Source organism: Trachypithecus francoisi, unplaced genomic scaffold (assembly GCF_009764315.1).
Source record: "Trachypithecus francoisi isolate TF-2019V2 unplaced genomic scaffold, Tfra_2.0 Lachesis_group2, whole genome shotgun sequence".
Taxonomy (NCBI): Eukaryota; Metazoa; Chordata; class Mammalia; order Primates; family Cercopithecidae; genus Trachypithecus; species Trachypithecus francoisi.
In genome coordinates, this window is record NW_022681465.1 from 79,982,226 (window position 1) to 79,996,423 (window position 14,198).

Here is a 14,198-nt window from a genome sequence, read left to right on the forward strand (position 1 = left end):
AATGCGTGCTCCCCTCCTTCCAATTATCCACCCCCAGCCCACACGGGGGGGAAAAATCTCTTCCAGATGTGGCCAGCTAAATATTTACGTCCCCAACCCCTGTAAAATGATTAAGTGGAATACTTTCACACTAATTCACCACCCGCCCCCCCGCCCCGTGTATACATTGTGCTGCCGCATCCCCTCCCCTAAGCGCGCTCCCTCCACATCCCCCACCCCTTGCCGCCCTATCCACTCCTTCCCTCCAGCCTGTCACTGGCCGGACCACTCAGGGCGCTCAAGAGAGTTGTTGCAGTGCAAAGATGCCCCTTTTCTCTCTCCACCGCCCTTCCTACCTCCTCCAAAGAGCTCTTTTTCTTTCCTTCTGGAAATGGCTCAAGTAAACACATTTTGTTTCTTTTCCCTGGAAATCTTGTTAAGAGTTTGGGACAGGCTCCTCAAGCTGAAAATAATCATCCGCTGTCAATTATAGGAGCTTTGTGGGAACTTTATTTCAGAAAGAAAAATCAATTCCACTCTCTCCCCACCCCCATTCCCTTACCCCAGCACCTCTAGATATGAGGGAAAAACATTTTTCTGGTTTTGATTTTTGTTTTGTTTTGTTTTGCTTCCCTTATGTTAGTTTGAGTGATTGCAGTCCATGAAGTTAGCTTTTCAGGCACCACCGCTGCTATTTGTCTTCTGCCTGCCTTCTCTCTTGGTAACATGATGCTCATGTCTGCATTGTCAATACCGTATGCACTGCTTCGTGGTGTCCTGTTGTACTGTTTCTTCTGAAACCTCTCATATTGCAGAGCCATACTACTACAGCATTGTAAACATCTGGGGCTGGATTCACACAGACCTCACACACATTTCATTGTCATTCTTTTATTTTCAAAGTAAAAGTCATAAGTCTGTTTCCATGGCTATAGTTTATCCTACAGTGTGACGTTTTCTCCTCAGTGTAAATTATGCCTGGGATCCCTAGATTTTGTTCTTGCCTTTTCCCTCTCTCTGTCCTTCTTTCTTTCTTTCCCTTATTTCTTTCTTGCAGGGGTGTGGGCTGGTTGAGGGAGAGAGAACTAGAAGAGGAAGTCTGGATATTGTGTCTCTTCTTGAATCAACCCAGCAAAACCAGATTACTCTGTTGACTTCCTTTCTCAGTTACTTTCAAGTGGTGAGACTTATTCATCCTCTATTGATTATTATGTGAAAGGAACCCAAGACTCTGTAATGGCACACTGAAGACAGTAGGCAATGATGTTTAAACATCTTTAGTGATCATTTGGCATTATCTCAATGGTAAATTCCAAGTCACCTTTAAAGGAGACATTTTTGTGTTAGTTTTTCAGGAATTCTAAGTATAGATTATCAGCTAACTTAAATACATGAGTCAAACATTTCAAGATTCCTTGGTTTAGAAAGTACCAGGCACTAATGGGAATGACAGTTGACCAGCATTTAACATTTTATTTTTGAATACAAATTTGCAATAATTAAGAATTTAGTTTTCTTCTGTGGGGATGCACACACACTCAACATTAACTTCTGTTCCTCCTCAGCCACTGGTTCTATTTACTAAAATTCACAATATGTTCATAAGTAATAAAAATACGTGTAGAAGTGCTTTTAAAGTGTTTCATTTTATGTTTCATACTAAAGATAATTAAGTACTACATTACCTGATTCATAGAAAGTAGCTGAAATAATGTCATAAGGATGACAATTATTTTTGCTTAAAAGTCATTTGTTACCTGAATTCATTAGATCCTATGTATATAACCTTTAAGGTTTTTTGATTAAAAATTTAAAAACTTTATTTTCTTCTAAAATAAAATAGTTGTGGTGTCATTCAGTTAGGAGGATGGGGAAGAAGCTATCCAAACAGACAGAGTGTATCCAAACAGACACCTAGACAGAGTGAGCAGGAGATTTAAAAAAAAGAAATTCCGATGGACTGATTTCTTATTTTTCATGGAGAAAACTCAAAAGAATATGATAAAGTTTCAGAGTGTTATCTTTGAGCAAACTTTTTTCTTTTTAACAAATGTTTGTGCTATACTTTAAAGGTCTTTATAATATGACTTAAGAACAAATCTGCTGTTTTAGTTTACACAACTTAAATTGCTATTTTCTAGAATCATAATCACATGTGATTAGTTGCATAGTAAAATGATTTCCACAGTAGAAACTGAATTTCATCTTTACAATAACAACTACCTGCAAAGAAGAAAAGTATACAATATATATTGTATAAAACGGGTGTAGAAAAGTTCCATCCTAACTGTCCAAAATATAGTAATATTTTATTTTCTGTGTGATAACATATATTATTTGTTATAATGACAAGCTAAATATCTTATATGGTAATGCAATCTTAATCAATGGTTAAAAGTGAAAGGGGAGGGGTTCACTCCGCTAAATATTGTCAAATCATAAACAATTTAGGCTTTCCAAGAACATCTGTGTCAAAACATAGCAAGTGAAAATTAGAGATTGAAAAAGCCTTAATTTCACATGTGGCCAGGTAATCTAAATGCTGCTACAATTTCCAACTGGAGTGATTCAGCTGAACTACATGGTATTAAGATATTGTCTAAATGTTGCATAATAACATATGAAAAAACTTTTGCCATGCCTACAGGGTAGCCAGCCAGCCGTCCACCAAATGGTAGCTTGTAAATACTAGGAACTCTAACCTCTGAAGAGTGTCAGTTCCTTTTCCAAAAACCACATTTCAGTAATATTTGCCTAAACAAGTCATTAATTATTCTCAATACACAAACCTGTTCTTTTGAGGTTTGCTTATTTGAAGATTAATTTTCTTTGTTACTTTTGACCCTGGTATTATTGCTGCTAAATTGCAGTAACAGCTTATCTAAAAGGTTATATGTTTTTGATGTCCTGGATAATTAAAAAACTGTTTTACTGACTTTTTGCCAGCAGAATGCTAGCAAAAGGAAAGTAAGACAATCATCCATAAGTATTGCAAAATCATTTTTAACTTCTACTTTCAAAACTAGTTCCCAGAAATTAGATGGTTCTAAAAAGACCACATGTGCTAACAAAGTTCTTCTCTATATGGGTGATTATTATATTTTTTTTTTGGGGGGGGGGCTATACTTTTTGTTTGCTTCTTTGCCATGATATGAGAGTAGAATAAAGAGAGCAAACATGAATTATTTTTCTGCTGCTAGAAGTCTGAGAAAGCTTGAATAATTTAGAATAGCTGTGGTGTATCTGTCACTAGATATGTGTAGGCTCATTGAGGTTTTTGTTTTATCATTCGTTACATCTTGAGCTTTGCCCTTGAAACCTTACCACTCGGCTTTAGTTCTGACCTCTTAGAAAGGCTGGATACAGCTGTTAGGTGTCCTTGCAAGTGGGACCAGTTGACTTATTTCTGGATGTGAGTAAAACAGCTGTGAGCTTCTCCCATGGTTGTCATTTGTAGAAAAGAGGGATCTAGTGAAAGGAAAATGTATACCTAAACTTGAAACAATTAAGAATAGATATTCCAAAAAGGGAAAGTCACAAAAAAGGCTCCTGGGCCTTTCTAGGAAAGAAGTATGGAAGGCAATAGAGAAATCAATATGTAAAGAGTATGCTGTATATGCTTTATCTCTTTAAATACACACTTCATTTAATAATCATAATAGTCCTATAACTATCAATATTTTTCAAATTTGAAAACTAATACTGAAAAAAGTAAATTGTCCAAGGTCATTCAGCTAGAAATGGGCAGAACCAGGATTCAAGCCCCAGCCTATTGGTTGTATCTCTCCTTTCTTATTGTACCTTTCTGCTGCTTCCAACATTAATATCAATTTATTAGAATATGACACCTGAAATCTCTAAAAACAAATTATTCAGATCCTTACCTGCTTCTTGCTGTGAACACCATTCTTTAGAATTAAATTGGAACAAAAATAAAATGACAATTGCAGAAAAACAAATACATTAAATGTGTCATTGCAGGTGGCCACATGATATCAAACAAGGCTAGTGTATTCTCTAGGTAAATTCTCTCTTTTGATATTTGGGAATATAATTGCTTACGGATATACACAAAATACACATACATCAATCTCACTTATGTTAACAGAGGTCATTAGGAATACATGACTATTTAAGAAAAATCCATGAATGTCATTTTATATAGTAATTGTTTACAGCTGAGGGCCAAATGTTTAATTGTTCCCTTGTGTAATAAAATAATTTGATTGTAAATACCTGAGAACTTGGACTGTTGTAGAAACTTCTGATATATGACTCTAAAAAGGGCGACATCTTAGAGACTTAAGCTATACATATTAAGAAAATTTTAAAATAAACCTGCAAATCAAAAAGGTACTTTACCATATAAAATGACAGATTATTGTCTGGGATTATTACTTTTTAACCAGGACTAGAGCTTATTGTAGGAAGCTAAATGAAGTGAGAAAAAATAATTGTTGAGGAAAATAGGAACTCAAAAATTATCCCCTAATAATGACGCAAGAGTTTTCTGTGAAGAAAAAACTATAGACAATTTATGGCTTCCACTGGTATCTTATTTCAGTTGTGGTTGTTTCTAGAATTTAGTTGCATAATTTATAACCGGCAGCATTTAATCATGAGCATTGAAGATTTATGAAGGTGGAAGACACTGTATTTAATGTTTACATGACATTGTCCTGTTACCTTTACTGCATTTCTACCATATGGAACCTCCACTTTGATGGATTTATCATAGATCTATTAAAAATGCACAATTCAAGAGAGTTTCCTCTTCATAAACCTGATTTATAACCACCTACAAGGAGAAATCTAAGGAAACAATTGTCAGGAATCACATGCCCATATTGGAGCATGAGAATTCAGAGACACCAAATTCTAGGTCTTGGATATTTCAGTAACCTATTACCTAAAGGTGTGAATGACTCTTTAAAAGCAAGTGTTTTCAAAATGATGCTTAGGCACAGAATTTTAACAAAAGAAAAATAAGTAGAAGAAGTGTCTTCTAGGATCAAATAAACTCCACTGTCTTTATAGTTTCTTCTACATTTATACTATCCAGTTTAGAGTGAAAAGCTGCATTTCTTTAGAATTTAAAGAACTTATAGTAGAACATGAATGAACACTTTAAATTTCTATACAATTACTTTAATGTTCAGAAGCAAACCCCATTTATTATCCAAATGTCTAACTTTCCACAAGCCAAAAAAAAGTTGAAAAAAATTTGACAGCTCATTTGAAATGGAACTAATGTTCCTCCCATTTATGAGCTGCCTGTGAATAACTACATCTTTCCTAAGCCTCAATGTCTATATGCTTATCCAACATTGTAGTGCAAATTATATTTCTTTATTATGCTTCAGAAAGAAGAGTAATGTATGTGTATTAGTTCAAAGTGATTTTAATCTATCTTAACATTAATTTTGTGAACTTTGCAATCAAGAGTAATTCAGATGACATTTTTAGTATTACTGTTCCCTCATCTGTCAACCTTAATAGTTGATGTTTGCTTAATATAAGTAAGGAAAATATTAGAATTTTCCTTCCAGAAATTACAAATCTATTTTATTTTATAGAAAAGATGGAATATACAATTCATGCTTATGTAATTTTAATATAGTTTTATCACAATATAGACATGTAATCAACTTCATTTTGTCTCAAGTCGTTTATGCAGAAGTGTTTAAATCTTTCATGGTATATTGCAATGATCTAAGATAATTTACATTTGACATTTGACCAAGGGTGTTTATTACTTTGTTTTCCAGATTTAAAACATTATTTTGTAATCAGCACTCTTTCTTCTCAGTGCATGTTACCTTTATCTGTGCCATTCAGTCAGTATAACAAAGAATAGCTTAGAAATGCACCTTTAAAATTAACAAAAGGAAATATACCCGCATCTTGGAAAGCCACCAGTGACACTCTGATACTGAATTAATGAATACAAAATGTTGACATTGTACAGAATCAGTTTAAAACCCAGTACTTAATTTGTATAGATTTTACACAAATAGAAAGTTTCAAGATATCTAAAAGGGAGCCAGGTCACCCACAAAATAATGGCCTTAAAGGCTCCCTTGCTTTTAAATCAGATCAGTTGTGTTCTTTCTTTGAACGCTGTGTTCTAATTGGCACAATAAATCAAAGAAGACACTCAGAGTAGATTCCCATGTAAGGTGGACAACTGGACAGTGACTTTTTACTGCTGCTAACACGTGCATCCAATTACTATCTGATAGATTCATAGTGCTGGCAGTAAAGCATTGCCTTATTTTATAGTTCACCTAATAATTCTTCAACCTAAACCAGTCCACCTTTACCTATACCCATTCTGTCAGTATGTGCATTATTAATGAATGATTTTCAAAGTTTTGGAATGCTTCCTGCAAGGAATGATGTCATTGAGCTATTAATAAATCATCTAACCCTAATAGAAGGCAAAGTATTGATTAACTTGATATACCCCAAATTTCAAAGAATTGTCAACTAAACAAACCTCATAATTTCACCACAACTAGAACCTAATTCTGAATACGGTGGGTTAAATTCCATCTAATTCTGAATAGTGTTGGATTGCTACAAGATTTAGAACTTTTTTAAAAAGGTATTTTTAATGTTTTTCTATAATAATAATTATTATTACTTTTCTTCAAGGACCTTGTGTTAACATACTTTACTGAAAAAACAGACATGTTATTTCATCCTTAACCTTTTTTGTTCCTGTGTTGAAGACAACTTGACATATTCATAAAGTCTTTACAATTCAAGGCTCATTGACTTCTTTCTAATAGCTTTGTTTTGAGTCAGTCTGTGGCAACCTGCTTCTGAGGCATTGTAAATCCCTAATAGTTTACCATCCCTTCCTCACTCCATTATTTTCACCTCCTTGGTTTTGTGGGGTTTTTTTGTTTGTTTGTTTGATTGTTTGTTTAATAACTTTTCTCTGGTTTCAGAACTGGCTACATACCTTCAAGGCCAGGGAAAGTCATTCATTAGTGTTACTTGGCACCCAAGGTGACATTCAGGGCATAGCATCTAAAACTGATAGTGTTGTTTTTATTTTGCATAAAAATCTTCAATGGTGTAAATTCAATGTACTCCATCAGGACCGTCTTCTCATTTCAATTCTGCAGTGAATTCCTTCTTATCCCAGCATTCCAGGTCAATTTCTTTTAAGCTCTGCTGTAAGTGAAGTGGACAAACCACAGATTAGCACCCTTCAGAGTGCTGATTATCCCATTACTAGATCATCATTCTGCATTTTTCCTCCAAGTTAAATTTTTGCTCCCAATAACTCTCCCTACTTTTCCTATTTTCTTTTAAATTATTTGCATACGTAACACTTACTAGCTACTTTGCCATTTTTCTCACATTTTTGCCTTTGTCTGGACTACCATAAAAGAAAGAAAGTGAAGATGATTTTAAAAACAGGGTCTCACTCATGATCACAGCTTACTGCAGCCTGAACCTCCTGGGCTCAGGTGATCCTCCCAGGCAGTGGGAACTGCAGGCATGCACCACCCGGCCTGGATTGTTTGATGATTTTTGTTTGTTTGTTCGTTTTTTAGAGATAGGGTCTCACTATGTTGCCCAGGCTTGTCTCAAATTCGTGGGCTCAAGTGATCCTCCAGCCTTGGCCACCCAAAGCACTGGGATTACAGGTGTGAGCTACCACACCCAGCCTGAACACTTCTATTTTTCTACTTTAGTTATCATTTATTTTAAAAAAGATGAATGCTGATTTGGAGGTCTTTGATATTCCCAATTTCCAGAATGGCACTTAGATTATCAAGCTTCTCTGAGTACCCCTGTCAAATATATGTGACTTTTAAAAATAAAACCTAGGTTCTCAATAAAACTGTTTTTAAATCAGGAAACAATGTAAAATATGTATATGTATGTCAGATGAAACAAATGTAGAAATGCATATGCCTTTACTAGGAATTTTTGAAATACCAACAGGAGTTAGAATCTGAAGTAATTCCGTGTTTTCATATACTTCTCCTAAGAAAGAATTTTTTGGCACTGATTGATGAATTAGATTTAAGTTTATCATATGCAGAATCTGACTCAATAGTCAGATTGAGATAAGTACGTTAAATTTATCTGTTATAATAATAATAAAAGTCAAGCTTGTTTTTACAATTGTTTTCAAATTTTAAGTAACTTTAATTTACTGACAGAATTATTAAAGGAAGAATTAATATTCTGTAACATGGGGTAAATGGTAACATATGACACTGATTTACATACTATTGATGATCTAAAGTAAGATACATTTATAATGGTATTCATAGCAGTAATTACCAGATTTGGGGGGTCATTTTTTGGGAATATCTCTGCAGAAGGATATGATTCCACAAGTATAAAAAAAAGTGTTAGTGATGTTAATCACATTATAGTATTAAAAACCTGATGAACAAAAATAGTGTTTTAGAGCTCAAATATGCTGACATCCAGGAAACAAGAGAGATGGTAAAGATCACGTAATGAAACTTTTGAGAAGCCAGAAGGAAAAGTAGAAAAAGAGAAGAGGCCTTAGAGTGTTTGGACACATACTGTGAAAGGAGGAGGAGATGGTTTGCTCGAGTGATGAAGACAAGGGTTTTGAACTCTCAGGAAAGAGATCAAGCTAATGAGTACCACTGCAAAAGGGCTGACATGACAAGAAAGGTGTGAGGGAAATATAACCCAAGCCCTGGCATTCAACTGGATGTTAAATTAACTGAAATGAGAACCTATGATCTAAGAGAAGTCCCACAGAAGTCATCGCAGCCAGGCTATCAAAGCAAGGAAAGCGAAGTCCCAGTTCCTGCTAAAAAGGAGGTATGGGAGAGTGATTAAAAGTATGGGCTTTGATTCAAAGTGATAAAAAGTATAGTCCCAGAGTGAAAGCGGGCTTTGAAGCCGCACACCTGTAGGCAAACTGCGAGATAAGAGTTGATAACTTTGGGCAAGTTGTCATCAGTAAAACAAGGATATTAACAATACTTACCTTTTTACTACATGGTAAAGATGAAATGAGATCTTACATTCATTCATTGAGTCATTCAACTGAAATTTGAGTGCTTGCTTTGTGTCAGATAGTGCGTGAGGCACTGAATAAATGCATTGTTGAAAAAAGTTGGTCTTTCTGCTCTCATAGAGCTTACATTCTCCACAGAAAATGTCAAAAAACAAGTTAACCAAGAGGTGATATGATAAAAATTAAGGTGAGTGCTATCAACGACACAAGTACAATGTTTTAATAGAAAACTAGGAAACAACTGGGAACTACTCCAAAGAGCACAGCTAGAGAAGCCTTTTGAAGAGGTGAGAAGGGCACTGCAAGGGGAGAGTTTGGTGTCTCATTCAAGAAGTACAGAGAAGGCATACTGAGGCTGGATGTGGCAGAAGTTTGAAATCTGAATGGACACACACAGCTTAATGGTGCCTGGCACATCATAAGCCTTAATCAAAAGGGTACTATATAAAGAAAAAGTAAATATGATGCTTCCTCTTATTTCAGGGGGAAAACATCAGGAAAGCAACAATTATATTATTCGATGAAGTGGCATTCAACAATGCAGGAATTGAGGACATAGGCGGGAAGGAGAAATATACCTGGATTTTGTTTAAAAAGGGAAATATTGGCCAGGCACAGTGGCTCACGCCTGTAATCCCAGCACTTTGGGAGGCTGAGGCGGGGGGATCACGAGGTCAGGAGATCAAGAACATCCCGGCTAACACGGTGAAACCCCTTCTCTACTAAAAATACAAAAAATTAGCCGGGCGTGGTGACGGGTGCCTGTAGTCCCGGCTACTTGGGAGGCTGAGGCAGGAGAATGGCGTGAACCCAGGAGGCGGAGCTTGCAGTGAGCCGGGATGGCGCCACTGCACTCCAGCCTGGGCGACAGAACAAGACTTCGTCTCAAAATAGAACTACCTGAAATTTGATTTGGAATTGTAATATTCATAATGTTCTGAAGTTTTGGGGAAAAAGTAGAGGCCTGGTTCTTTAAGAAGCTGGTAGAAGAAACAGATTTAGCACTTCTAATCCAAAAATCTCAAATCCAAAATGCTCCAAAATCCAAAACTTTTTGAGTGCCGACATGATGCCACAAGTAGAAAATTCCAAACCTATCCTCATATAAAAGATCACAGTCCAAACATAGAAGCACAGTTTATTCAGCATCCCCAAGGGGAAAAAAGATCCTCCCATCCCCCTTCAGCTGCTGTTGCTTAACAGCTGATACAGGTATTCTGGTGATGTTACTGTGCTGCCTAATTACTCCAAACACATTATTTTTTCACTGTAATAGTGGTATGTCATGTTGTTTACTCTTAAGTACTTATGTATGAATAAGTGTAAGAAAATGATTGCTTATCAGTAGCATTTAAGTTCAGAGTCAGGAATGAGGGTGATGCCAAATAACCACAGATTACCTACATCAGTGGCTAAGATAGTGACACCTTTGCTTTCTGATGGTTCAATGTATATGGACTTTGTTTCATGCACACAATTATTTAAAATATTTTTAAAAATTACTTCCGGGCTGTGTGTATATAAATCATAAATTAGTTTTGTGTTTAGACTTGGGTCCCATCCCCAAGATATCACATTATGTATGTGCAAATATTTCAAAAACTGAAAAAATCCAAAATCTGAAACGCTTCTGGTCCCAAGCATTTCAGATAAAGGATACACAACCTGTATTTGAAAACGGAAGGTAACTTGAGGAGAGAGCAAGGTGCTTAAAATAAAGAACAGAAGATGGATATTCTCAAGGACACAAGCTGTAAAAGGTTAAAAGAAAGAAAGAAAAAAGAATAGTAAAATAGGTAACAATGGAGATTTGATGATTACAGAATAAAAGGTAACAAAGAAAAGTAATTCTTAATTTTTAAATAGTTCAGAATAAATCTTATATTTCAACTTACAGTTTTGAACCAGCATTATCACAGATACTTAGTTCTTCATAAAGCTGGTAGTTGTTTCTTGTTTCTTATCCTATTACTGTGACCTTTTTGGCTTATACCCTTAAAGCATTTGCAGTCTAGAAGTAGAAAGAAGAGACTGTCACAGGGAGTTGAAAGAGCATATAAGGCAGTTTGTACGCAATGCCAAGAAGCAAGACAGAATTTAAGTAAACAGCAGTCTCTAACTGAGGGAGGGATGCATGACATCAGGGGGTCACACTGAGGATAAGGAACTCTAGCTAGACGAGATAAAACAAGAGAAGGAAGAATATTCTAAAAGAAGGCAAAGAAATGTGTGGGTGTGGATTCAAACATGAAATTTTCAGGAAATCACAGGCAGGAAACAGAAAGTTTGCATGCAGGTAGGCATCTTCTGACAGACAAAGCAAAGTACAGTAGAAGGTGGTATCATGTGAAAGGGAAGTATGTAAATTTATCCTCATATTTGTGGATCTCAACTTTCTGGCAAAATATTACATTGACATGATTTTTATTTAAACTTGCCCTTTCCTTTTTTTTTTTTTTCATTTTTACTTCTTGAAGTAAAAAAAGAAAGTGGAAGAATATTTCAAAGGAGTATTATCTACATTATAATTGACAATCTAAATATAGTAAGTAGCAAGAAATTGTAGCTTAATCAAAAGGAAAAAGAGCTAATTTTATACTAGGGACATGGAAAAGAAGTAGTTCTTCTGCTCTTCACTAAAATGACATAATTCTTCATATTTCTGATTTGTCAAATGATCATTATTTTAAAATTTAAACTACTTGGAATTTCAAAAATTCTTAATATGTATATTTCACTGTGAATAGGTTTTGTAATTTCCATCTAATTCCCAAAAGGAATACATGAAGCATCAGTATTTCTTGCTCTAGCTGTGGACATTTTTTTTTGGCATTTGTATTGTAAATTGTCTTAGATTTACTTGGTTTACATGATCAGAAAAAGAAACAAAATATGCTAAACTTCTTTTTCTGGAAAAAGAGTACATGTAAGTATTTTTTTAAACAAACTAGGAGAAACATACAGACAGCATATATACAACTACACCCCCCTACTGACACTATGAGCTCTCGAAAAGATAACACCCGCAATCTGGATTATTTATAAAATTTCATAGCTGTGTGATCATGGCCAAGTTACTCCCTGGGTCTTGGTCTCTGTATCTTTTAAGTTTAGGTAATAATATCACCCACCTCACCACTGTTGGAAGAATGAGTCATAAATTTACAAATGAGACTATAATTGTAAAGTTGTATTAAATATAGGACCTAACACCATGTAAGAGTTCAACAGTGTTAGTTCTCATTACTCTTTTATGCCATGACTACTTATGTTGTCACTAATTATTCCATTATGTGAAAAGTTCCCTAAATCATTGAATAATAAAAAATTTGCCAGATTAATGCTTTCATCAACTGATTTTCAGAAAAATTTTGTAATATGGGTAAGATCATCATTGTTATGCCCATACTATGTTTAGATGAGAAAATTAGGCCTAACCGTTATTGTACCAGACTGACATTATAGAGTTAACATAATTGAGGATAAAACCTTGGCCAGTCTTAGTGATGGTGATCTTCTATCTTTGCTTGCCTGGGACAGTTCCAGTATATGTCTCTTGTTCTGGCATTTTATTATTCATACCTGTTCAGTCTCAGTGTACTATCACAAGACCATCCTAGTCTTAATCAGTGTGATCTATGTAAGGCACAAATCCACATAAGCTAGTTCCCTCTTAGATACTACTACATACCATCACATCACATGTCATATGTCATATAATATCATGTAATCTCTACATTCCTTCACATGTCATATAAGACCCTCATGATTTACTCCCTACCAACTCCCTGGCCTCATTTCTTACTACAGTGCCCATTATAGCTATTTTACATTGATTTCAGTTCTAGAACATGCCTTTCCCTTCATGTTTGGCCTTGCCAGACACTGCTAGTTCAGCCTGGAATGATGTCCCGGCCCTCTTTCCCAGCTCTTCTTCTTTTCAAATTTCACTTAGATGTCATCTCTGGGAAACCTTCCTGCTGTCCTCTCAAAACTTGTGCTTCCAAAAACCCTATACCTGGTATTATAATACAACCCCACACTTGATTAGTTGACTGTTTACCCATCTAGTTTCCTCATAAACAGGAAACTTGTTGAGAGTAAGAACCATACCTCATTGACTTTTACATGCAAGCACTTAAGATAGTATTTGGCATATAATAAGTCCTCTTTCTACACAGTATTAAGTAAATTACTGCTTTTAACCTCATGATCTTGGTCAACTTACTTAGACTCTCAAAGTTCAGTCACCTGGTCTGGAAAGGTGATTAATATTCTACCAACCTAAAATGATAGTTGAAATAAATTAGCTCTTAAAATTTCACTTAGTTCTAAGTTCTACAATTCTGAGAACGTGAAAAATAAGTTAGTAGGGTCGTCATTATTTAAGAGACTGAATTAAAAAATTCATTGAATTCATTAAAATTTCTGAATAAAAAATGTGTAATCATGAAGTGAATCAGTTTTCATGTTTCTCTAGTTTTCCTAAGGTTACTACTGATAACATTCAGTGGATATTAAAAGTTACTTTATCTCCTTTAAAATTCCTGCTATGAGACAGTTATTTCTAGTTTCAGAGTTGTATTTTTGGATTCTTGGATAATTTGGTGGCAATTAAAAAATGAGCAATTCTTAGTAATTATTTTGGAGAGGAAGAATAAAGTGCTGCAAGGAGTGGGAGTAAAGAGAGTGGTCTTGTCTGTGTCAAAACATTTACTGTGGATCTTAAGCAGGTCATTTACTTTATCTTGATCTCAGAGGCTTAATAATAATATGACTGTATTGAACTAAATTATTATTAAAATATTTTAGTTTAGTATATTTATTTCACAGACTAGGGACTAGATTCCCGGAGTGTACTTATATTAGGAAACGTAGCTATATTATGCTGAGTAATGACCACCCAAAGGTTCTAATCCCTGGAAACTGTGAATGTTACTGTATTTGTAAAGTTTTTGCAAATGTGATCAAGTTAAGGATCTTGAGATGAGGAGATTATCGTCATTGTGCAGGTAGGCCCTTAATGCTATCACAAGTGCCCTTATAAGAGAGACACAAGGAGATTAGACATACGTAGAAGAACAAAAGGCAGAAGGCATTTTGACAATGGAAACAAAGATTTAAAGATACAGTGTTGTTGTCTTTGAAGATGGACAAAGGAGTCATGAGCCAAGGAGACTGGAAGAGGAAA

General features: G+C 35.2%; 1 protein-coding gene across 2 annotated transcripts in view; it reads left to right on the top strand.

Moving 5' to 3' along the window:
- FGF10 (fibroblast growth factor 10) overlaps positions 1 to 14,198 on the top strand; it is a 96,741-nt gene that overhangs the window by 1,147 nt on the left and 81,396 nt on the right. The gene's annotated exons all lie outside the window — the stretch shown is intronic.